Source organism: Arvicanthis niloticus, chromosome 9 (assembly GCF_011762505.2).
Source record: "Arvicanthis niloticus isolate mArvNil1 chromosome 9, mArvNil1.pat.X, whole genome shotgun sequence".
NCBI classification, from domain to species: domain Eukaryota; kingdom Metazoa; phylum Chordata; class Mammalia; order Rodentia; family Muridae; genus Arvicanthis; species Arvicanthis niloticus.
Window position 1 is genome coordinate 52,197,486 of NC_047666.1, and position 26,971 is coordinate 52,224,456.

The 26,971-nt window shown below is 47.7% G+C and overlaps 1 protein-coding gene across 9 annotated transcripts in view; it reads right to left on the bottom strand.

The window, feature by feature from the left end:
- Atp2b2 (ATPase plasma membrane Ca2+ transporting 2) overlaps positions 1–26,971 on the bottom strand; it is a 305,270-nt gene that overhangs the window by 232,575 nt on the left and 45,724 nt on the right. For all 9 annotated transcript variants that reach the window (XM_034511427.2, XM_076940283.1, XM_076940278.1 and 6 more), the window contains exon 2: positions 6,230–6,275. The gene's annotated coding sequence lies outside the window, so the exon portion shown is untranslated. The remainder of the gene's footprint in view (positions 1–6,229; positions 6,276–26,971) is intronic.

The following is a 26,971-nucleotide window of genomic DNA, read 5'->3' on the forward strand; positions in this document are numbered from 1 at the left end:
ACCCTTCCCTGTGTTCTGTGAGATGTTCCACCAAATTATCTTGCCAAAAGGGTATGGGACCCCAAATTTATCTTAAGTGCAGTAGCCTAGGGATTCTAAGTGAAGGCAGTCTTACTGAGGACTTAATGAACCTTGAACTTGGGGAATCAACATTAGCTCCTAATGGAAAGTTCTAGAATGTAAGTACAGGATATCAGCTGGTATCAGAGTACCCTAAGTCACCCTTGTCCTCCCAGTTCCCTCTTCTCTCTCATCAAGGACCATAGCATGCCTCATCAGCTCAACCTCCCCAGATGCTTGAAACATGGCTGCTTCTACCTCCACTGCCCTGGTCCTGACACCACCATTCCTCCTGCGTTTGTCAGAAACACCCCTTATCCTGGTCCCCTGCTTCAGCCATGGACCTACAGACAACTCTGGAGTGGATGTCTTCCCCAGAACCCCTTGTAGCCAACCTGATTTTTTCTAACCTATCTCTCAAGTCTCACTTCCAACTGCTCCTCCCCAATCTGTCCCTTCAGCATTCTGGCTTCCAAAGTTTCTAGACAACCCTTGCTTCAGCCTGCCATGGGGTTTCCTTTGCCTAAGTGTTTTTCTGGGACCTCTTGATGCTTCATTCTGGGTCCAAAGGCAAGGAAACTCACCTGACTACCTCATATAAAACAGTTCATTTTCCCTTTTCTTTCACCCCTGCCCTTCCTCGTCCTTTGACCCGACACCCGTTCATGAAGGCCTTTGTTAGGATGGTTCCTGGCATCTGACACATGGGTTCTATATCCCTCCAATAGTCATCAGAGAAGCTTCATGCAGCAACTGATGAAAACAGATGCAGAGATACACAGCCAAACAGTAAGTGGAGCTTGGAATTCTGTGAATGGGGGGAGGATTGTAGGAGCGGGGTCAAGGGCACCACAAGAAAACCTACAGAATCAACTAACCTGGGCCCACAGGAGCTCACAGAGACTAAACCACCAACTGGAGGGCATGCACGGGACAGACCTTGACCCTCTGCACATATGTAACAGCTGTGTAGCTTGATCTTTGTGTGGGACTGCTAACAGTGGGAAGAGGGGCTGTCTCTGACTACACTGCCTGTCTCTGGATCCCTACCCTCTAACGGAGCTGCCTTGTCTAGCCTCAATAGGAGATATGTGTGCCTAGTTCTACTGCAACTTGATATGCCAAGGCTGATTGATATCCATGGGAGACCTCCCCTTTTCTAAAGAAAAAGGGAGGAAGAGTGGATGGTGGAGGTGAGGTGAGGGAGAAGGACTGGGAGGAGAGAAGGGAAGGGAAACTTTGGTCTGGATGTAAAGTAAATAAGTTAATTAATAAAAGTTTATACCAGAGCCAAATTACCTTGGGCTAGTTTTAGTTTCCTTTGATAGCCATTTGCTGTTCACACTTCTGTCTGACCTTACAACCTAGTGACTTCCAAAATCTTACAATATATTTTTAGCTGACCATTAACTTCTACCAATCCAAAAGCTAAAACTATGATCAGACAGCATCAGAAAGCTGTAGCAGACATTGCCTTGCTTGTTGAAACACACCTGTGGTTCCCACCGAGAGAGAGAGAGAGAGAGAGAGAGAGAGAGAGAGAGAGAGAGAGAGAGAGAGAGAGAGAAGCAAGCCTGCTCCTGGAGGACCTCCATGGGGGCCCCATCTGCCTCATCACCTCTATGCTTTCCATATGACTCAGTGTGTCAAGGTTAGACCAATAAATGTCTTTCCCAGATGTAGCTAGCAAAGATGACTCATGAACAACCTGTAACTCATAAACATGTAAGCACAACACTTTGCTTTCCAAACACTTTAAAAAAATATTTATTGGACGGATGTGGAAGGAATCACAGAAGGTCTGGGCAGTTTCTAGCAATCTGTGCTAAAGCAAAGAATGCTTTGTGGCTAGGTGACACTCTGAAGCTTCGGAAGTGGACCACGCAGGTCACCCCTGTGAAAGCCACTGAGGGATCTGAGGTGGAGTCAATCAACTGCCACTGATACTCTAACTGCAGGATCAAAAGGTCACTATTAACTGGATGGCTTGTATATACCATTTTCCTTTATAAAGCGTAGTCTTAGATATTTTGTTACAGTGATGGAGAATGCCTAATACAACTGGCCCGTTCCTTCTTTCTGCCATTGGTTTTAAAAAATCAAAATCACCTTGGGGTTGACATGGAAAAATTACTTTTAAAGTCTTGTTTTTTAAACATGAGTCCACTGTACATGTTTAATGTCTTTGATATCAATACTTCTCACCTCAAAGCACTTCTGAATTTTGTAACGATGAGTGGTGTACATGGTACTCAGATGTCCACCTCTGATGATAGACTTAGTTAGGAGCAGTTGATCACATTGCTGCCTCTGGTCTTGCTAGATAGATTGAGGTCAGCAAGGTTCAGAGTTAGCTGGGGGCCCCGTCATACCTCACAAGAATCTCAGAGTGGACAAGGAATGACCCTCAATCCACACTCACCTCCCTCCTGCCCTTGCTTCAAACTCAGGGTGGCTGTATCAGATAAGTGGCCACAGTCACCAGGACAGGCCACCTCTGCTGTAGACTGAATGCTTCCCCTCGGTTTACCTATTGAAGCCCCAAATCTTTTCTCTCCAAAAAACACTTGGGTGTAGGAGGTCTCTCACCTAAGATAAAACTTAGATTTCCCTCTTTACTGTGCTTCTGGTTTTGAACGTGGAGTTGTTCCTGAGCTAACCCGGGATGGCACAGTCTCTGGTCCTGCTGGGCAGGGTTCTTAGTCACAGCAGTCTGAGACCAGTGCAGGAACCATGATCCTCTGCAGCATGTATGTATGCTGTGCTGTAAACTAGGATGCTCAGTGGACAGGGTGTGCTGGTGAATTCTCAGTATCAATATGTCCATTGGCTGGTGACTCAGTCAGGATAGAACCCACTGTAAATCATCTCACCGAGAGACAGAGGGTTCTGAATTAAAATGAGGTGGTGAGTATAGACCCTCATTCCATTCCTTAGGATCCCATCCCTTACAAAAAGAAAGCAAGATACCAATATCACCAAGAAAGATCCTGGGGAGGGCAGCAGTACAGAGTCTTCAGAGGAAACCAAACTTGCCACACCTTGAACTTGGACTCTAAACTCTGGAATTACAAGAAAATAAACTCCTGCTGTTCTGGCTGCACCTTCCCTGGAAGAGCCCTGCAGATTCACCCTCTCCAGGCCAGTGCCCTCAGAGTCACAGCTCCAGGAGTGGCATGGAGACCACAGGAATGGACCGGCTTTGGGATGGGTAGCTGGAGGGACGAAGTTCTCAGTGCTTAAGAGCACTTAACCTCCTGCTCTTCAGGAGGACCTGAGCTGGGTTCCCATCACCCACATAGCAGCTCTCAACTGTCTGTAACTCCAGCTTCAGGGTACCTGATGCCCTCTTGTGCTGTCTGTGGGCATTGCACACACATGGTACACATATGTAGGAAGGCAAAACACTCATATACATGAAATAAAAATAAACACATCTTTTTAAAAATGGTTTTAAGAAAAGAAACACTTTAGAAGAACAAGTATCAGCCTAACTGTTTATTTCATACATCGGATTGTAAAATGCCCACTGACTCCTATAGGCGGGGCTGATACATGGCTGAACTGTAACTGTTCTGTGAATATACATACTGAACAAATCACCATGGAAAACTGAAGGTCCGTGGAGAAGCACAACAAAAGAAACGAGGCCCCCAGCCTCCCTGTAAAGTTGTCTATGGCTTTCCTCAGTTCTTCCCCCTTCCCTCCCCTCCTCTCCTCCTTCCCTCCCTCCCTCTCTCCTCCTTGGCTCTTCTTTCTAGTCTATGTGTTCTTCCCATATATTTACAGAAACATCATTTTGGCAAACTGCCTTGCCCCTTAACTCTGAAATATGAAGGTGTTCCCTATGTTATTAAAGGTTCTTCTCAAGCAGTTTTTCAATGGCTGCCTTCCAGAATCTTCCATATCTGCAGGTGGCTGCAATCTGCCCCACTTGGGCATGACCTTGTTTCTATTTTTAACTAATATAAACACGCCCTGATAAACATCCTCCTGAATGCATCTTTGTATACATCTCAGGCAGCTTCCTTGGGGGGGGGGGGAGGGCGGCTTCCTGGTAGTGGGATTACTAGTTAGGGGTTACTGACGTTCTGAAAGAGGAAGCGTTGTTAAAGCTTTCTAGTCATTATGGTGTTTTGCTGGGTGAGGGTATAACTATTTCCTAGTGTCTGTGACAAGGGAAAAGGACGAGAAACTTGGATCATCCATATCCACTATCAGCACAAGAAAGGGGCTTCCAATCACTGACTGAAATGAAGGTGCCTTTTAAGTAAAAACCCCTGGAAGGGGACTGAAGAGGACAAGAGTTGATGGGACAGAAAGGAAGGAGTGACCTGGTTGTTTTACTGATGTGGAGTGGGGAGCCTTTTGTAGATGAAAAGTGAGCAGTCTGGGTGTCTGCTACTTGGCTCTGCTAGCTGGAAAGACCGTGGGCTCACTTTACCCACAACGCTCTAGGGCAGGATCCATGTGTACTGATCTCTGGTCTCAGCCCCAGGATCTGAGCAGAACATCTCTAGGAGCCTCTCATACCATCATGGTGCCTGTTTTGCCTTCTTACTCACAAGCATGACAAGGCTCTGGTATGGCAGGGTGGAGAATGGGGGGCTGCCTCTGTCTATAGAGATTGAGCCAGAGAAGCCCAACCTCTCTAGTGGGGACTTGTGATGGCCACCGTGCCCACCTGTCATTTGCTCATCTGGGTTACAAACACTCATGGCTACGTTAACTCCACTATTGTGGAGGATAGCTATGACAGACAGAGGAGGGTGCACTGACTAGATGTGTCACATAGACAATGCAGGAAAGAAATAAAACATCCCTCAGTCTACTCCTGGAGAGGAGTGGGTAAAGCTGGAAGGCACTTTCTAGCTCCCATCTCTGGGGAGGGTGATGATATGTGGGCCTGGGGTCCAATCCTTCCTCCTTGCTGTAGCCTAACCTTGGGTCTGTGTCTCTGTCTCCTCCCACCTTGTTCTTAGGTTGATCTAATGAGAGATTTTCACACCCTCATGGAAAGAAGCCAGCAAATCCCACTCCCCTTACTTAGATGCATGCCTTGTCCTTGGATCTAAACCTAAATGCCAAAGCAGGTCCTTTCAGTGCCCAGAGAGCAATCATCACCTGATCAGGTGACCACCAAATCAGAGCAGGTGGCCCAGCTCCCCAACTCTAACCTGCCAGACCTACAGAGCCCAGCTCCCAAAGCTGGCCCCTGTTGCTGTCAATCTAGTCAGACCATTTCTACTGGCAAATAGAGCCCACTGTGTAGACTGGTGCAGATGGCATTTGAAAAGTGACAGGAGCCTCACCTGTGTCAATTACCTGGATCAGAGCACACAGAAGCCACCCTTGCCCATTCTGCCATGTCTAAGAAGCTACCCCATGGTGATTGGACGAAAGTCTCTAGGTTTCTTCCCATTTTCCATGGAGTGTGACACAGAAGACCGATTTGGGTCCCGCTAGTTAGCAGCAGGGGAAGGCTGTCCTTCTATCAAACACACTCCAGTTACCACCCCTTCCTTCTGGGACGAGAGCCAGCTCCACACACATCTCCCAGGTAAGGGAGAAACAGCCACACTTGCAAGGCCACCTCCAGGCACACGCACTGTCTCTAAACCTTTGCTAGTAAACAAAGCCTCAGACACCTTTCACCAAGTGAATGGCTCAGGCTAGCCCACAGAGTTCTCATTCTGTAAAGGACAGAGGCAAAAAAGGGGGTGGGGGCTGGCTCAGAGGAGCCAGTGGGCTCCCAAGTCCTTGTTGAACAAGTTCCATGCACAGTACATTGCTTTCTCAAGTTCCAGAGCCCCACCCCCTTATTTTAGAAAAGCCCCTTGGTGTGCCGACCTCAGTACGATGACAATGAGATGAGTCTGATAGAGTGAAAAGACATTGCAGTGTGAATGACTGATAAGATGGCCACACATGCATATTGTTCTTTGAGAGACACTGCCTTAGGCCCCCAGAACTCCAGCCAAGTTGTAGAGTCAGGACATCAGTCCAAAGTGCTTCCACACCTCCTTTACAGGTTCCCTCTCTCTGCACAGGGTTGGGGGAGGAGTAGGGTATCCAGGGGCGAGGCTACACACACAAGGGTTTGCAATTTCCAATTGAGACTGTCATCAGAACTGGCATGTGTGCGCAGGTGCAAGCCGCTCACACTCACCGGTCTCCTCGGCTGCTGTCAGTCCACACTCCGAGGGTGGCAAACCCTGCAGGAAGACAAAACCAGAAAAGTACATCAGGGAGTTTGACAGCCAGGAGTTCAGATTTAATTTTAAATTTAAAAAATTGTTATTTTATGAATGTATGATTGTCTTAGTTGGGGCTTCTATTACTGTATAAAACATCATGACCAAAAGCAACTTGGGGAGGAAAGGGTTTATTTCAGCTCATAACTAGGCAGGAAGTGAAGCAGAAGCCATGGAGGGTTGCTGCAGACTGGCTTGTCCCTCATGACTTGCTCAGCCTGCTTATGCAGCCCTGGCTCCCCTGCCTAGGGCTGGCACCACCCACAGTGGGCTGGGACACCCATATAAATCATTAATCAATAAAATACAAATCTGACACAAATCTCAACCGAGGCTCCGTTTTGCAGATAACTCTAGCTTGTGTCAAGCTGGGAAATAATCAATCAGGGCATTGATATAGTTATGGGGATCCCATGCGCCACCATCCCCAATTAGAGGTCAGAAGACAACTTGAGGGAGTTGGCTCTCTCCTTTCACCATGTGGTTGGGGAGATAAATCTAGCTAGATCTGGCAACTCAGATTTCAGGATGGAGAGGGCTGGACCTGTTCCTTGGGAGGTAAAGGGTGGGAAGGGCCAGTGACCTGATGCATGCAGCCTACTGCGAGGGCTGAGGGACTGAGCCAATCAGGATCCTGGGGCCACCATGTCAATCTAGGGAGGGCTAAGTAGAGGAGCTGTTGTTACAAATGGAGGCAGGAAGCCACTCAGCAGCACCGGTTGGGGATTCCTTTTCTGGTGGTGCTGGTTTGGATGAGGGTGGAAGGAGGGTTCCACACTGAGGCTCAGAGAAGGTAGTAAGGACACCTGTTGTCATACAAGCATGAGGTCCCAGGTGATCTCGAGAAGAGTAGACTATAGACTTTAGTGTCTCTCCACCCACACCATTACTGTAATGTTTTAAGAACTTTCCATCAGCCAGACCTAGCAGGAAGATGAACAGAACCAGAATCTGTAAAGCAGCCAGCCCAGGATACTTCTGGGCACATGACAAGGCTGAGGGAGGGCACAGAGCAGATCCTGATGGGCAAATACCAGACATCTGGCCTTGTGCCCCTGTTCCCCTGCATTGTCACTCCACACAGAACCTACTCTCTCCACACCATGCACAAGCATGGAGTCACCAGACCCTACAGTCCCTGAAGCTATGTATCAGCGCTAGGCACTTTGACCCTCTTGGCTCTACTTGGTGGCCTCAGCCTGCATCATCAGATCTGTTCTTTACTTCTCCCCCCACCCAGAATCTGCCCTTCAGTCTTCCTTGCTACCTCACTGCCTGTTCTCTGCCATGACACCCCTTCTTGCTTTTTTTCAGATTCAAGCCAGGCTGTCCCTCTCCTGGGAAAGCAACCTGGGCCTGAATTCACAGAGAACTAACTGCAGAGTCACAGAAACATAAGGCCTCTGGTGGGTAGGACGGTCACAGGCCAGAGCAAGCAATCCAAACATCCTCCTTAGACATCTTCTGAGCAAAAGATGAGTAGACAACCAGTGACCACCTGCCTCTAGAACCCAACACTAGAGGAAAGCCTAGTGTTTCCCAAGCACGTGACTTTCACAGCTGGGGAAACTGAGGACAAGGGCAAGGATCGCAGTGGCCAGAAATGGCAGAACCAAGGGTATATTTACCTGCAGGCTGTCCCTCCCTGCTGTCTGCGGCCACAGGGGGCGGGGATGGCTGACTTTCATTGCTCCAAAGCCATTACCCCAGCAGAGCTGCCCCTCAACTGCTAGGCTGAGCCTCAGGCAGATACTGCTGATCTCATAACATAGAGTGGGGAGTTCCAGCCAAGCTGTGGAGCATAAGTAGATAGGGCAGGCTAGCCCTGCAGCAACAGAGGCACAGCATAGTTAGCAGGCAACTGGTGGTGGCAGGAGGGGTCCTTCCATGTGGTGCCCAGCTGAGATCCACACACGGAAGTGCTATACAGAAGCATCACAAATCTTGACACTTGCTGTTTACAGAGATTCATGGGGTACAGTGTGATGGCTCCAATACATGAATACCATGGATGCTGATCTGATGGGGTCACTGCCATGCCCATCAGCCTAGGCATTCATCATTTCTGTCTTAAGAACATTCGCCATCTTCTCTGCTAGTTATAACAAGATGCACACCATGTGGTTGTCAGTCAGCTAGCTCTCTAGTTGTTGGGAGATGCTCCTACCCCCTGGTACCCTGTGCCCATCAAGATCTTGTCTCCTTCCCCTACCCTCCCTAGGCTCTGGTAACTACTATCCCATTCTATTCTGCTGGATCAACTTTTAAGAGCTAAGAACAAACAGTAATTGTCTCTCTGTGTATGATTTATTTCACTCAAGCTAACGTTCTCCTGTCGTGTCCACTTCACCATCAGTGATGGGATGCCCTCTCTTTTTTATGGCTGAGTAATATTCTACCCACATGTTCCCTTTTTGACCCACTCCTCTAGCCTGCAGAAAGCATGGAACTGGCAACTTGTCCTGCCTAGTACCTTTTCTGGGAAGCCCCACTGGCTTTATTTCCACCCAAGGTCCTGAGCTCATGGGGATAAGAGTGTTGTCTCCAGGCTGTAGGCAGCCAGTTCCAATCTCTGTGGTGCCCCATCTCCCCCCAGCAAGGACCAGGATGAAAGATTGATGAGTTATCCACCTTGGCTGGTGAATTTTTCATTATGAAAGAAAGAAGACCCCGTCCCTTGGCCCAGGAGGGCAGTTCTTGGGTGTCATCTCAGCTAAGGTTTTGTCCTTGCTGACCATGGCTACAAACCTGTAACCACATTTTTCTGTCTATGAATAATGACAAAGGCTGGGAGGGGAGCTACTCCCCCTCCTTCTAGCATAGAAGATTCTGGAATGACCCAAGGAATGACCTGAGGAGTCAGGTCCCAGCATGGGGTAGTAGGAATAAAGCCAGAGGTTGTCACAACTGTCAGTCAGCTCATACCGTATGTCCTTCTGAACTGCAGGTGAACCCCAGTCAGCCTGATCCTCTTACAGTCAACCAGCTTGGGGGGGGGGGACAGCAGCCTTGGAGCACAGTTGCAGCTCAGGCCTTGACCCCAGCCTTGACCCAGCTGAGTCAGTGCTGTGGAAAAGCAGGGCCCCTGGGATATCAGCCAGAATGCAGGAGGACCAACATCACAAGTGAGCAGGAAGAGAGAACAGGACAAGGCTGGGAGCCTGGCATCATCCTTCCTTTACTGGCCTTGTTCCTAAGTGAGCTTCTTCTCTCCAGCCATAGGTTTCTCCTCCATGTACTGGGGCAGAGATGGTGCTACAAAATCTGGTGCACTGGCAGACCAGAGGCTGCATGGAAGGCATTGATGACCTGGTCGTGAGGTTTCTGCAGCAACTAGAGGGGATCTCACAGGGGCAAAACAAAAAGCCTGCAGGGAAGAGTAGGGTAAAGACAAAACCACTGAAGTATAACCACCTTGGATTCCTGGGTCAGTGAGGTAGAAAAGCTGTGTGCTACCAATCAGGAAGCTTCCTGAAGAGGGGGTCTGGGGATACGCCCCCTACAAGTCTACAGGGACCAATCTTGGTGGAATCCTGAGGTCCTCTCTGGGCAGACAGAGAAGCAATGAGGTTCCAGCATGCACCTGGCTTTCTTCTAGAAGGTCCATCAAATCATGGGGCATTGGCTCATGCCTACTGGATCTTCAGCTGGATTATTACCTCCTTCAGGGTTGCTTCAGCCCATGTGAGTCCCATTTCTTCACATGCTAGTAGCACCCAAGACCCAACCTGTATACCCCCAACAGACTGTTTCTAAGATCCCTGGGTTCTCATCTCAGGGCTGCCCTCTGATTCTGTTAGGATTCTGGGAAAATGGTACCCTGCCTCTGGCTTGCGTATTCCTGTTTGTGAGCTGGAGTCTGGGGTACATTCAAGCTGCCAGAATGAGCTTTGAGAGGTACTAATCTTTAGCACTCTCTAAGTCTGACACCACAAGTGGAAGTTTCCAAAGGATTGTCTGATGCTGGGTGCCTGAGCCCCTTTGTTAACTTTACAAGAGACAAGCCCTGGCTGATGGATACCAGCTTTGCTTAGCCTGGCTCAGCCTTTCCCATCCCTATTGATCTCAGGATCTCTTCTGGAGTCATCTAGCATTCCTCAGGATGCGCTCTGAGGAGAGACGGCTCCACTGATGTTTCAGGCACCTTGCCCACTCTGCCAATAAGAATCTGGGGTGTGGAATTTCACCCTCTCTGGGTAACCTCTTCACAATGTTCCTGTTTCATTTTTGGCCAAGATGTGTGGATTTCCCCTCCCGGCTCCCTCTCTCTCCATTCCTCCAAATCTTTGCATTGCACTAGCACATATATTTTCTATACAGAGCAATGCTCCTGAGGAGGAACTGCTGGGGGTGAGGCGGGCACTTCTTCAACATGATTACAGTGTGTGTCTAGGGCCATGGCGAGCGCTGAGCTCTAGGTAACTCACAGGGTTCCCCTGGCCTCGAATGTCAGACATCAGCCCTGACCAGATGGACAGACAGAGAATGAACTGACATATGTATGTACCATGCTGTAACTGTTAGCCTCTACCCATGTGCCCCACCTTCCCTAGCTGGTTTGTTCTAATCGTGGTAGGGACTGGGTAGGGACAATCTTCCTCATGGCTGGCACCTGGCAGGAGCCAAGGCCACAGGAGAAAGTGGGCCTCTTTGTGTCTGAACAGAGCTCGTGAGTGGCAGCTCTCAGACCCCAAATACCCTTTTGAAATCTGAGTGCGTCACGGGACTTTTTTTTTTTTTTTTTTTTTTTTTTTTTTCAGATAAGGAACAATTGATACTAGCTTTACTGCTCCAGAAGAGGGTGAAGGGACATTCTGGGGTGCTGGAGCCCAGCCCAGCCCAGACCTGGGGCTGCTGGTTTTTCAGACATGTGTTATCAGAGGAGGAAGGGTCTGCATGGGTCACTGGGCAGTGGCAGGGCTGAGCAAGACGCCACTCTCTGTTTAGAGTCAGCCACACTGCGAGGCATTCAGAAGGCCAAATCTGGGGGCCTGATACTCTCATGAACTTTGGGGACTAGGGTTATCATGGCCAGGGTCAAGGTCTTTGGGAGAAAGGGCTACTACACCTGACACCCTCAAGGCTTGGGTTCCGCTTTCTGTATTGGTTTTCCTCAGAGGTCAGGGCCTGATGCACACCCACCAGGTTGGGTTACAGAATCCATTCCACTTCCTAACCTCAGGCTCCTGGAGTCTCAGAGGGGCCAGCTCAAGGGTATCTATAGAGGTCTGAAGACAGTGGTTAGGGTGTTGCTAAGGGCTCCCCCTAGGAGTGGCCCATGCCACCCAGGGACCTTCAGTGGTGACCCATCTCCACTGTCACCTAGTGACAGGTGGTTCACTGCAGGAATGTAGAAAGAATGTGTTAGTTCAAGTGGGTCCTCTTGCCAGCTCCTTGGAGAGAACTCTGAAGTAGAGAGTGCAGCCTAAACATACAGGTAGCACTGTTAACCCAGAATTTAAGCCTTCTGCAATCATTTGTTTTTCAGTCAAGGCCTCTAACCCACTTTGTAGCAGAGTAATCTTTAACTCTCGATCCTCCTGCCTCCACCTCCCAAACTCTGGGATTAAAGGCCCCTCTTCAAATTTCTTAATTGCTATTTTCTATTTATGATTGCTACTTTGTCCATTTATAGAAGCAATGAAAGTTCATTCTAAAATAAAATTATTTTGGCAACAGTGACAAAGACAACAATGAGCTAAGCTTATCTGAATAAACCCAGGCAGGAGTTTCAGTATAGGCACTCTGATTGGCAGCTATAGAGGGATGGGTGCAAAGACTGGGCTCCAGGAATCTGCCACAGCTCACACAGGTACACTAAATGCCCATGCTGGTGTCAGAACCCTTGGCAGACACAGCAGCAGTGTCCACAGCAAGAGCTGGGACAAAGCCCTCGGGGATGGTGACTGCACCCTTCATGTTTGCTTGTCTCTTTGTGAGGCCAAGAGCAGGGCCCTCTGTCAGTGCAACCCCTCAGCACAGAGGAAATGCAGGCTTTTGGTCCTGTGCCACCAGGGTCCTGCAAGCTCCAAGGAGGCTGAAAATAAGCCTGTTCATCTCCCAGGAAGCCGGTCATGGAGTCAGCACTCAGCGACAACCACAAAAGGGCATGACTGAACACTTGGATGGAAGACAAATATACGATGGAGAGAAAAGGGGCAGGTGAGTGGATAGATGGATGAGTGGAGAGATATAAGGTCAGTAAAAGAGATAGATGAGTGGATGAATAGATGGATGAGTATATGAATGAATGAATGAATGAATGAGTGAATAGGTGGGTGGATGGGTAGATGGGAGGATGGATGGATAATGGATGGATGAATGAATGAATGAGCAGATGGACATATGGGTGGATGAATGAATGAATGAGTGGTGGGTGAATGAGTGGATGGATGGAAAAGTGAATGGAAGGATGGATGAATAAATGGACAAGTGGATGAATGGGTGAGTGGATGGAGAGATGAACAAATAATGGATAGATGAGTAGATGGGAGGATCCACAGGTGATAGATGAAAGATTAAACTAGAAGGATGGATGGTAGCTGGAGACACAGGTGGAGATCAAAGGGGATGGACAGATGATGGATGGATGAGTGGATCTATGAATAAGCAACCACATCTCTGGTCACTTAAGACCACCTGCCTCACTTCACCTATCCACCAATGTTTCCATTCTGTATAGAACTAGGAGGAAGTTCTCTGAGACCAGAGAATTTGTGGTGACATTTCTGATCCCATGGCAGACAGACAGACACAGTATTTTCCTCTACACCATGCACTGGGGAGCCATGAGACCAGGATGGATACTGTAGCCTAAGAGCCCAAAGCCTTGGTGTTTCCTTTTGATATCCATTCTCTCATCTAGTGATGGGCCTTACTTTCCCCATGCCTAATAAAGGGGAATGGGTCAAATAAATGTCACCGTCTCAGTGTTGTGTGGTTGAGAGATGCCAAGCCTACCCTGGCAATTATGCTGGACCAGAAGACTGGCTGCTCTGTGCAGAGAGCCCCTTTTGTAGGGCTGTGCAAAGGCCCTAGAGACAGCCCAGCTTGGGGTCCAGCTGGCTCTGCTTTTGGAGCCAGCTCCTATAAAAGACAAGAGGCAGGGAGAGCAATGAAGGCAGATGCTTGTACCCTAGCTGCAGCGTTTCCTTACTGTATACAGCAGAGTGGAGTTGACAGACAGAATGACAGCACAAGGCAGAGGCAGCAGGGAGGAGCCTGGAGCCCAGGCTCTGGGTCAGTCAGGTCTGGATTCTAGTTCGGCTCCAACCCTTGCTGGCTGTGTGTGCTAACTGTTACTCCAAGTCTTGTAGGTTCCAAAAGGTGAAGCTTCACTTTTGTGACAACCTACAAGGTTGTGACAGGGTCAGTAGATATGTCCTGTCTGTTAACTGCATTGGGGAGGCATTTCTCATTGGGATTCTCCCCAGGGTGCAGCTGTGAAGTGTGGCTCACTCTGTACTTTGGAGACACAGTGGTGTTATGTGGCCCCAGAGTTTGGCCTTACAGAGCTTATTTATGCTCCAGTGCCCATTTAGCAAACAGTCACTCAAATAAGTGAGAGAGGTCACCAGGCACAGGCCATGTAAGGGGGAGGTACAGTAGAAGCTACATTGGCAACCCACTTTTTCTTGGGGGCATTAACACCAGGGAAGTGACAAAGTGGGACTCAAGGATGGACAGATGGAGCAGGAAAAGTTGCTGGGGTAATATGAGTGGGTATGGGCACAGGGGTAGGCTTGTCATGTGCAAAGGCCCTGGAGCAGATGGGGTACATACAGTATGTTGAAAGACTTGAGTGACCATCATGAGTTAGAGCCAAGAATGAGGGGACTTGTGGTATCTGTCAAGAATAGATATGTGGGCAGAGACATGTACCCAGGACCTCACAGAATGGGCCTTTGGCTTTATCCTGAGAAAGATGAGGAGCCATGAGAGTGAGGAAGATAGAAAAGGGGAGTCTGGCTACAGCAGCATGGAGGAGAGTGGACACAGGAAACCAGGGTGAAGTGACCCAGCCACTGGACAGCAGGACATAAGTGGCCCCTGAGGAGAACAGTTAGAAGTGGCTGTCACCAAGGGGGCTACTATGCAGAGCCATCTGGTACTCACCCTGGTCCTAGGTCTAAAGCTCCATTAAAGCTCTCAGACTGTGACATCTGTGATGGCTGTAAAGGGGACATTCATGAAACAAGAGGATGGCACTGACAGTGCTGGGCACAGACGACACAATGCATCCTCCCTTCATGGCCTTGTGAAGGCACTGAGCCATTTTAGTAACAGTTTAAATGTGAAACTCCCAACTCCCGTCTTTTCTGATACCTCACATCCCCAACCAGGGTATTATATAGCACAGTGTGGCCTCAGACACACTATGTAATAGAGAATGGCTCTGAACTCCTGGTCTTCCTGTCTCTGCCTCCCAAGTGCTGGGATTATAGGTGTGCATCAACACAGCTGGCCTAACTCCCTTTAGAAACAAAACAATATTTAAGGCCAGTATGGTGGTGTAGGCAGCCAGTCTTGTCCATAATAGTTTCCAGTAGGCCAGACAGAGCTATACAGTGAAACCCCCATCACAAAACCAAAAGAAAACCAACCAAACCAAAACGACAGAACAGTAGCCATGGAAACTCTCCTGGTACTGTGAGCCCTCAGATTTAAGGAAGCACTGTCCTCTGAAGTTACTGGGAACAGAAGTTGAGAGTTTGGACCAGGTTGTTTTCAGGGAGACACAGGCCCCTTTGATACCACTGAAGAGAACATTAACTCTCACCCTTTGCTGTTTAAATGCACATTATTTACTGCTGTTGAGGATTGGTGAAACTTTTAGGCACTGGAGTCAAGTGAAGGAAAGCCAGGCCATTGCAGGTGTGCCCTGGAAGGGAGCTTTGGGTTCCTGTCTCATCCTTACCATCCCTTTTATGGTTATGAGGTAAGTAGCCCTCTTCTGTCTTTTACCCCCTCCCTCTCCCTCCATGATGTATTGAGAGCTACCACCAGCATAAAGCAGTCAGGCACAGACGTTTCTGAAGCTGTGAACTAAAGCAAGACTTTCATGGTTTTCTTTTGTTGATTTTTTTTTTTTTTTTGAGATAGGCTTCTTTATGCAGCCCTGGCTGGCCTGGACCTCATTATGTAGACCAGGCTGGCCTTGAACTCACAGATTTCTGTCTGCCTCTGCCTCCCTGGTGCTGGGATTATAAGAGTGTGCCACCACACTCAGCCAAGATTTTGAGTTTGGTTCCTTTTTTTGTCCTCAATTTTTTATTTGTGTGTATGTGCGTATGGACGTTGTGCACATGCGTGCAGAGCCCACGGAGGCCAGAAGAGGGCACCAGATCCCCTGGATCTGGAGTTCCAGGAAGCTCTGAGCTACACAGTGCAGGTGCTGGGAGCCAAACTCAGGTCTTTTGCAAGGGCAGCAAGCACTCCTAACTGCTAAGCCATCTTTCCAATTTAAAGTAGACACTCTGTAGTAGTTACTTTTCTGTTGCTGTGTCAAAATGCCATGACCCAAACAACCCAAGGAACCATTTCTTTTGGCTTACAGTTCCAGTGGTCCAGCTGTCCATGACAGACATGGTGGCAGGAGCAGGAAACTGAGAACTCACAACTCAACCACACATAGAAAGCCCAGAGCTCAAACTGGAAGTGGGACAAGGCTATAAACTCAAAGCCCTCCCTGAGTTCTTCCAGTAAGGCTCCCCTCCTAAAACTTCTGTCACCTCTCTGATCTCTCACGCCTCCAATGAGGGACCAAGTGTTCAAACACATGAACCTATCAGAGACATTTTTCATTCAAACCACGATGCCTTTCTGGATTGTATCCAGACATTTTATTATTACAGGCAGACAGAATGTACACAAGGGCTTTGAGCTCACAGCAGCAGGTATAGTAACATCTGTATGAACCTCCCATAGACCTTTTCTGTTTGCCTGAGCCAGGGAACAGCAGCCACACCATCTATCACCCTGGAGCACAGAATGAGGAAACGGTGGCCTTGGGTAGACCACCGGAAGCATACTTGTTCACAGCATGAGAGCTGACCCTCTTTGGAGGCCAAAGTGTGACCTTGTTTAGCTTCAGGTGGGAACATGCTTGTCCTCTGACTCAGCTCTCACTCTGCCTTCGCCTATGAATGGCCAGGGAAGCGCCATGCCACTGGCCTGGGATTGCAAACCACGCACATCAAGTGGATGAGTTTACAAATTCAGATACTGTGAAGCCTGGGAGACTGTCCTAGCAGACACGTGTAGACATGACCCTTTCTCACAGTGGGCTTTCCCCCGAGGCACCTAGAGATCACTGCAAGTGTTCTGTGAATGTCTTTTGAGCATATAGGACACCCTGCTCTCACCATGTACGTCATGTCACCTTCTCAGTCCCTTTGCTGAGTCATTTTCAGAAAGTTGGCTACAAGTTGAGGAGCCTAGAGCTGAGAGGTGTGATCAAGCAGGGATGGGACCCAGGACACTTCCGGGGATTCTGAAGCCACACCCCCCAGCCTTACTTGGGCATGCTCCTTCTAAAAACTGTTACCACGCACAGCACATCAACTTTCTTCAAGCTCTGTTTATTTTCCACCTCCTGCCAAGCAGGCAGCTCAGCTCCAGAACTCTATTAATCCCCGGCTTCAATTCATTGAAACAAAATGTTGCCAAGCAGCGATCCTTGTACAACCCACACGGGTGGGGGCGGGACGCACAGAGGGTGCTCAGCTCTGCTCCTCACTGTAAACACACCCACGTAGGCTTGTCAAGACTGCAGGCCAGGCCAGAGGGAATGCTACTGGATGCCACCAGATGCCTGGCCAGCCCCCACCCCAGGGACTGACCAGGCATTCTCGCAGCTACATGTGAGGGACTGTGCTGGTTTGAGCCAGTCTCATGAAAGCTCATTGGCAACACTTGAGGGCCTTAATGGTAATGGCTTTTCAATCGTGACTATTGAATTTCCAAGGCCCAGTTTTTTCAACTCAGGGGACATCATTGCTGTGAAGACTGGTTTTGTTGAGAAATTAAAAAGCACTGCCTCACTTCTTGTGGACTTTACCTTCTCGCTGTTGATTGGCAGGTGGAAGGTCAGCCCACTTTAGAGGTGAAGGAAGGCAGGCTAAGATTGGAATCTATGCCTCCCTCATCTCCTCTTCCTCTGAGCAAGCCCATGTGTTTCAGAGTAAATGGAGCAGAAAAGAAAGGCAAAGGTGGTTTCAAGCAGAGACAGGGTCCAGTTTGATTGGCAGCCAGCTGCTTGTCGGGGGTGGGGGGTGGCTAGGAACACCACCCCCACCACCTCAGTGCCTCTGCTTTCCTCAAGCGGGTTTGCAGCTCAGGGTGGTGGCAGAGATCAAATGCTTTGCAGAGGGTCTGGCTCCTAGGGAACGCCTCTTAGTACTCCTTGAAGCCTTTTAAGAATTAAAGCAGGGGCCACGCAGAGCAAGGTATTCATAGAACCCGGTGCTGTTCCATTCTTGTGTCATAACTGGCTGGGCAATATGCCCATCTGTTGTCATTACACATTATTATAAACAACAAACTCTAGGTTTTTGACATCAGTCCATTTCACAGATGAGGACTCTTGAGGCTCCAGAATATGCAAGGATCCATTCCAGGTTGCACAGCTGGCAAGGGGGAGAGCCAGGACTTACATCCAGCTCTACCCAATGCCCACAGCTCTTCACTCCTCTGCCCCCTGTCTGATCAAGGACACCTCAGCAACTGCCATGCAGGAAAGGACCCTGGAGATCCAGGGTTTGAGGAAGACTGGCATTAAGATGGGCTGCTTCAAGCACAGAGAGGATCTAATGCATGCCCAGGCACCCTGCAGCCAGGTGGATCTGAGCTGGGAGCACCATGCATGGCATGCAGACTCTGTCACATGCAGGAGGAGGCAGGGGGCCCTCTTCATGTTGAACAGGAGCTAAAGCCACATATGGGACACAGATGGGTGTGACTTTGGCTCTCAGTGTATGGAAAGTGCTGGAACATTAATATCCTAGCTTCTTAATTACTTTTCTAGATTTATGTATTGTATTTTATATGCTTGAGTGCTTTGCCTGCATGTATCTTTGTGCACCGTGTGTGTACCTGGTGCCAGTAGGGGTTAAAAAGGGTGTTGGATCCCTTGGAACTAGAGTTACAGGTCACTGGGAGCAGTCACAGGGGTTCTGGGAACTGAACCAAACTCTTATGGAAGAGCTGTCAGTGCTCTTGACCACTGAGCCATCTCAATACCATCTTTTCATTTCCTTTCTGGCAGATGAAGGGTCAGGAGGACTAGCACACCAAGAGGAATGCCCTGAGATTCTGTTATACCACAGGAAGAGAGAAAACCCAGAGCTGAATGGGCCAGGAGGACTCAGCTGAGCCAGCAGCAGACAGGTGCTGGGCCTGGCATGGCTTCTATCTGCTTAGTAGCTTCTGGAAAATTCTTCTCTGCACCTCAGGAGCAGTAGGTTGGCCCCACAGAGCAATCTACTGTGCATATATTTTTGTTGTTGTTAGCTTGGAGAGTCATTGAGCCTTCTGGGCTTCAGTCACAAGGACATTGGTGGGCAAGTCTGTCTTCCCTCCTATAGCATAGCCTCTGTAACAGCAGGCAAAATGCTCCTGAGTGTCACTCAAGGCCACTGTCCTAGTCTGGACGGCAATGTTCTCCACGGGCTCATGTATTAAAGACTCAGACCCCAGCTGGTGAGCCCAGATACAGAGGTGATGGATCAAAGGGGTTCTGCCCTGATCAGTGGATTAAGATTAAGCTACCACTGAAGCCATAATCTAAAGGCATTCCTGGGAAACACAGAATGTTTAGTGGGGCCTGGTTGAAAGAACTAGGCTACTGGGGTGCATTGTGGGGGCTTTATCTCTCCTGGGCTCCTTTCTATGTTCTTTCTGCTTTCTGTTCACCATGAGGTGAGCAGCTGTGTTCAATGACACTTTCTCTATGTGACCCGACCTCATAGGCTCACAGCAACGGAGCCAGCTGAGCACAGATGGAGACTGCTGAAATGGGAGATGAAGCAAAGCTTTCCTTCTTCTAAAGGAAACTCTTCAGGGCAGGAGTGATGACTCAGTAGTTAGGAGTGCTTGTGGTTTCTGTAAAGGAAGCACCCATGTCTAAGTGGTGTAAAACTGTCTGTAACTCCAGTGCCAGAGGATCCGAGGCCTCTGGCCCTTTGTGAAACCTGCACATGCCAGACACTTAAATAGAAATTATAAAAATAAATCTTTTTCTAAAACAAGATGCTCCCTCAGGCATTTGCCACAGTGACAAGAAGCTAACCTATGCAGCCACCAGGGCCAGTTTACAGCCAAGTCATCGCCAGTTGGCAGTAGCTGCACAGTGAGACATTGACTCTCAGGATTCCAGTACCTGCCACAGCACATGTCAAGGTGATCCCATCCACCTCAGCCCAGGTGTCATCCAGGAGGTGACCAAGCAACTCTTGTCCTCAAAACATGGCACCCAAGGCCTCTCACACGCATTCCAAGTCACCTACAACACACTCAGGAGAACAGTCTTCCCAATACTGAGACAAGGCCAGGATCTTTCCTAGCCTTGTGGGAATATGACTCTTGGTAGTCACTGGACAGGAAGCTTTTATCCCAGGCTTAGAAGTCTGGGAGCCCAGTACAGGCCATCCGGGTAACTTACTGCTTCCCCGTGGTGACTTGCTCTCTCTAAAGAAGAGGAAAGTACAGAGACTGTCTGTACTGATGGTATTGTTGGACAGCATGCCTTTCAGCCTATGACTCTGCCCACCGCTAGCATGCCAAACTTTCTTGTCTCCCAGACAGTGACCAGGGGATGACATCCTGCAGTTAGAAAAGTGGGAGTGAGGGGTTATATCAGTAAGAAGCCCCCAGCCCATGCACACTTGAGGCTTTGTATGCCAAAGATCAAGGTCTTCTGGGGTACATTAGTAAGGCACCATCATGTACAGTTAGCTTTATGCTGTCATGTGGACATCAGAGGAGGTTGGTCCTTTTTGAGAGAGTATAGCCTTTTGCAGCACTCATGAGTCTTAAAGTTGATGTTATTGCGACCTTGATCACAGTGAGAGTCAGGCAGGTGGCTGGAGCAATGGATCCTGTGATCTCTATGCAGAGGTTGTAGGGCGTGGTCAGTGGGGCGTATGAGGACATGACAAACACCTGGTCAGCTTAAGCTACCTGGCTTCTACTTCTCATGAGAGTGGGGAACACTGTGGCCTGTGCCATCTTCCTACCAGTAAGATGGTACCTGCTCCAAGATTTTAAGCCTTGGGTAGAAACTCCCCACTACATACATAATGAAACATTCATCCACAAAAATGAGCTTGAAGACTCCCAAGTAGAATCATTGCATTCAGAACCACACCAGCATGGACCCATATGTATCTGTTCTGTGCCCCTGTGGACAGACTGAGGAAACCCAGCCTGAGGACACCCAGGCTGTATGAACCCATGTGTATCTGTCTCATGTCCCTGCATACAGTTTAAGGACACCCAGGCTGTATGATTGCCTAGCCCACAGGTGACTGCAGAGTGTGTATGTGCTCCATCTTGCCTGGAGCTGAGAGGTCTGCTGTGTATCCCACTCTAGTGCTCTGAGAACCAGGACCCGGGGGCAGAGGGAGTGGTCTAGGATGTTCTTCCAAGTCTGGTCCAGCCTTGGTGAACCTTGCAGGTAGTATAACCTCTGCAGATGTCCCTCCACACAGCCCTACTCCTGTTCTCCAAACAAACAAATAAACAAACCACCACCACCACCACCACCACCGCCACCACCACCACCAACAACAACAACAAAACCTAACTAAGGATGGCCAAAATACATGAAATGAGAGTTAGCAGGATCCTGAGCATTAAACAATTTGGTCACTAGAAACAGAAGTAACAATGCCAGTGTCTACTTAAGATAGAACGCTGGAGGTGGTGGTGGTAATGGAAGTGGAGGTGGGGAGAACCAACTAGCCCTCTAGACACCTTCAGCAGGTCACTTCAGAGTTGATAGGTTCTATATGCAAGAAAATAACCCAATGCTGGGGGAAGAGCCACATGAAAGTGTTGAAGGCAGCAAAGTCTGACAAGTGGACAGATGGGAACAGTGCTCATCACTACTAGCCAGACTAGAAAAGGTCAAGCTTCATGGGTCTCAGGTGTAGCTGCCCATCAGTGTCCATAGGGATTGTGTGGACTTGTGTGGAGGTGAGAGGTCAAGAGTACTCAGGCCCATTTTATAAAATGCTAAGGTGCTTCATGTATTTTCAGAGACCCTGTGTAATCTCCTCCTATGCCTCAAATTGCCTCTATACTTAGAACACCTAATTGTTAGTGTAATATTTGGCCAGGGTTCTAGCTTCATTTCCATTGTTGTGATAAAATATCCTGACAAAAAGCGAACTAGGAGAAAAGCTTGATTTAGTTACAATTCTAGATTATAGTCCAATGTGGGAGGGGAAAGTCAAGGCAGGAACTCAAGCAGATAGTCACACATAATATCCTCAGTCAAGGGCAATGAGACATGAATAGAGACAGAATATATGCAGTCCTATTTGCTTGACTCAACTAGCTTTCTCCACTGTTGCACTATTCAGCATACCCTACGTAGGGAATGGTGCCACCCATAATGGACTGGATCGCTCTACATCACTTAACAATCAAGACAATCCCCCACAGACGTGTTCCCAGGTCAAGCTGCAGTAGATGATTTCTCATTAAAATTCTTCCCAAGATATTCTAGGTGGTGGAGAGTTGAGAGTTCAAACAAGTCAACAAATCTAGAAACAAAGCTAGGTGGCCCTTAGTCACCAGTGCAGAGACCATATATGGATTTTAGGGAAGTGATTGGCTCATGGGAGCTCGAATCTCTCCTTTAATCCATTGATGGACTCATAATCTGATGACGGTGCCTAGTGATGGGATAAAATGGGCTATAGAGCCTAGTTGGTGGAAGAAGTCTCACTTGAGGGGTATGCTTGGTCTCTTGTTGCCTTCTCTCACTATGCCGTCAAGTAAGCATCTTTGCTTCACCATATTAACCCTGTCACCTTGAGCCCAAAGCAGTAGGTACAACTCAGCATGGGTTGATACTTCACAAACTGAGTCAAAATAAGTCCTTTAAGCTTTAGGGTGGTTTCCTCAGTTGTTTTGTCAGTCAAGAAAAGCCAAATAGAGAAATTGGTACCAAGAGTTGGGTTGTGTCTAGGTGATTACAATGGTCCAGAAGCCTCTGAGTTGGTTTGCAGAAGTTTAGAAAGTTATAGAGGAGATGGCTAGAAAGTCATTTAGGTTTAAGTGGTGATTTGGGTGGGATCTCAGAAGACCAGAATGTAGGCAGGAATTCAGTCAAGTGTTTAAGAGATTTTAGATGAAGAAAGGTGTCAATTTGACTAGAAGCCATTCCCGTTATATTCTGTAAAAGAACTTATGCATACTGTCCACATCCTGAGCTTTTGTAGGAATCTGAATTTAAAAGGCAACACTAACGTGGTGGGGGAAATTTTACGGATTTGGAATGGGGATGGTTGCTTTTGGCTGATTTGAGCCAAATTTATAGTGGGAACCGGGAGCAAAAATGCAGAGAAGAAGAATTAAAAGTCTTGGTCTTGGCCAGAAAGGAAGAGTGTTTAAGTTTAGGCCCAAGGAAAGTGTGGCTGCTGGAGAGATCAGAACCATTGAAAAGAAGCTGAGTATGGAATACCAGGACAACTGGAAAGACACTACGAGGCCATTTTAGAAGTCAACACGATCCCACCCACCACAGGCTCCGGGATGTCAATGGGTAAAGTCCCTTGAAAGGCTGCTTTGAGAAGAGAGCACTCCACTTTCACGGTCCAGACCATTGTTTTTCCAGAATTCATTTCTCACTACTCAGCTGTTTAAGCACTGAACAACTGCTTCAGGAGGCTCGGTTACTGTTTGCTGACCTTGTGGGTATGCCGAGTACAGGAGTTACAGGGTCACAGGGGCTTCCACCAAGGTTTCAGAAGGTCTGTGAGGCTGAGCAGTGCGTGGCAAGGTCAGGATGTGAGCAGTGAGCTCCTGAGATGGCAGACAATGCATAAAGCTACAACAGTGATGCTGAAGATGCACGGAGACCCAGGAAGCAGAGAGGTCCAGGAACGTGGGACATCCACCAGGGAAAGCCTTGGGGAACAACCAGAGCCAGCCCAGGAGAAAGGCTGCACAGGCTGCAGCTGGTAGGGCCACAGAGATGGAAATTTTCAAGCCTTTAAGTTTATACCACACCAACATGAATCCCTGAGACAATCCCTGGAGCTACAGGATTTAATGTTAGTCTGGTTTGGTTTCAGTCTCACTTCTGCTTGGTCATTTCACGAGATTTTTAGTCCTCCCTTCTAGAATAGAAATACCTACCACTCTCTGCATTATATCTTGGAAGTATGTAATTTATTTTAAAAATATTTTAAAGATTTTTTTTGTTTTGTTTTGTATGTACTAGTGTTTTCTTGTGTGTGTGTGTGTGTGTGTGTGTGTGTGTGTGTGTGTGTGTATACCATATGCATGCCCAGTGCCTGTAAAATATAAAGAGGGTACTGACCCCTTAAAAGTGGAGTTATGAATGGTGGGTATGGGTGCTGGAAACCAAGCCCAGCTCTTCCACAGGAGTGGTCAATCTGGGTGTGGTAGTGCACACCTTTAATCCCAGCACTTGGGAGGCAGAGACAGGCAGCTCTCTGAGTTTGAGGCTAGCCTGTTCTAACTAAGAGGTCTAGGGCAGCCAGGATTACATAGGGGGGGCTCCGTCACATTTTTTTAATTAAAAAAAGAGAGCTTAACTGCTAAGCCACCTCACCAGCCCCTTATAACTTACTTTGGCAGTTACAGAGCCTTGTAGCTGAGAGTTGGCTGTGAGTCTCAGAGGACATATGGACTTGGATTTCTAGGACACCCCGGAACTGTTCAGACTTTAGGTGGAGAAGGGGACTCGAATACACTTTGTATTAGGAGGTGCCCAGGGGCCTTTGAGGGCAGGGATGAAATGTTGTGGTTTGGATATTCACTGCCCCTTAAAAGGTTCATGTATTAAAGGTCTGGTTCCCAGCTGGTGGCACAATTGAGAGTTGAGTAGATCTAGGGTACTAACTTCATTAGTGGGTTAATTCAGCTCAGAGCTGATAAACCATTGGGAAGTGGGACCTGGTGGAAGAAGGTCACAGAGGGAGTGCCTTTAAAGGATAGACTAGCTAGTGAGCCTCTAGATGATCTCTCTGTTTTCTTCCTCCCCGACATTCAATCATGAAGTCCCCACCTCACCATAGGCCTGAAGGCAATGGGCCATATGACCACACACTGAAGCCTATGGCTCTGTGAGCCAAAATAAACCTTTCCACCATTAAATTCTTTTGCCTGGAGCATTTTATTACAACCACCAGAAGTTGAATGACACGGTAAAACTGGTGTGTAAAGAGCTGTTACTCTGTTGCTTCTGGAACAGTAACAAGCACACAGTAGGAGTTCAACATAGAAGCAATGAGAATATGTGGTTGGCTAAATCCATAGATGCAGAATCCTTGATTAAGAGGCCTGGACTTAAGTGGGTGGGGTGGGTCTTGCCTCCTCAGTGGAGCATAATAAGTGCTCAGCTAAGGACTTCTCCATGGTCCCACCATGGCCTGTATGGAGCACATGGCTTCCAAGCAGCTCAATAATGAACCAGACAAAGCATAAGAAGGCAAATTGTCTCATACTGTTAAATCGGAGATTTTCTTTTTTAACCTTACAGGTTCTTTGTGTATCTATCATGGCTTCTAGGTTTGGGTTTTTAATGGGATTCCTGTGTGTGAATGTGATTGCATATGTCTGTACATCTATACACATGTCCTGTGCCTTTTCTTTGGCTCGTTTTCTTGTTTGGTTGTTTTATCATATTCCAAGATTAGTTTGTTTTTGATTTATCTTGTTACATTTTATTACCGTTCATTGTTCATTAGATGCCTGTTTGTTTTCTAATGAGAGTGGGGGAGCGAGGAGAAACTGGGAGGTAGATGAGGAGGTGTGGTAGTTTGAATAAGAATAGCTCCCATAGGCTCATATATTTGAATGCCTGGTCAACTGGGAGTAGTATTATTTAAAAGGAGTAGGAGGTGTGACCTTGTTAGAGGAAGTGTGTTAGTGGGTCCAGGGTTCAAAAGCCCAAGCCAGGCACCAGTGTCTCTCCTTTCCAACTGCCTTTGGATTAAGATGTAGAACTCTCAGCTGTTTCTCCAGCACTACACCTTCCTGTCTGGTGCCAAGCTCCCTGGCTTGATGAGAATGTAAGTGTGAACTGTAAGTCCAAATTAAATACTTTTTGTATTTTTAAAATAAGAGTTCCTGTAGTCGTGGTGTCTTCTGACCACAATAGAACACAGGCGAAGTCAGGAGGAGAAACTTTCATCAGTATGTATTATATGAAAAAAAAATCTATTTTCAATCAAAGAAAAACAATGATTAGGCTGAAGAGATGGCTCAGCAGTTGAGAGCACTGGCTGCTCCCGCCTACCTGGAGGTTCACGCCCATCTGTGACAGATCCAGAGATTCTGAACTCCCTTCTGGACTCTCTGGGTACATCATACACACAGTGCACATACATACACAAGCAGGAAAAACACATAAAATAAAAATATATCTCAAAAATTGTTGTATAGGGGTGCTGGGGAGATGGCACCTAGGCTAGAGCACTTGCTGCTCAAGTGTGAGGACCTAGGTGTGGATCCCAGGCACCTACGGGAAGGCCAGGGGTGTCTGGCGGTCTGCCTATAAATCAAGAACTCAGGGGCCACATTATTCCAACCAATGAGCTTTGGGTTCAGTAAAAAATTCTGTCTCAGTACACATTGGGGAGAACCATTCTGGAAGACACCTGGCATCAACTTCTAGCTTCCACATGTACATGCACCTGTGCTACACACATACATACATTACACACACACACACACACACACACACACACACACACACAAACAAACATTATTTAAAAGAAAATAACTGTTTAGACAAAAATGAAAACAAAGCAAGGAGATATTTAAAATAGATGGAAATATCTGGCTGGATTAATGGCTCAATGGTAAAGAACACTTGTTACTCTTCCAGAGGACCTAGGTTTGATTCCTAGCACCTGTGTGATAACTTAAAAACATCTCTAATTCTTCTGGATATCATGGGCACTGCACACATATGGTTCAAAGACATACAGGCAAGACACCCAAACACATAAAGTAAAATTAAATAAATAAATCCCGAAAAAAACTGGAAAAATTAAATAGAGGACAGTCATGGCTCAAAGGTCAGGAAGAGAAAAAACAGATATGTGAAGTGGGGAAATGTCCCCTAAAATAGACCACATTATGTGAGTACTACAGATCCTAAAAACTCAACCAAGGTAAGCAAAAAAGCTAGAACTGATATGCCAGCAAAGTAAATAAAGAGAATCACAAAAGGTACTCAGCGAGGGGCTAGAAACGTATCTTAGTCATTGAATGCTCACATTGCTCTTACAGAAAACCTGAGTTTAGTTCACAACACCCTGTAACTCTGGCTTCAGAGGATACAAAATCCTCTTTTGGCTACTGTGGGCACTGCACTCATGTCAAGCACACACACACACACACACATACACACACACACACACACACACACACACTGCATACATGCATGCACACAC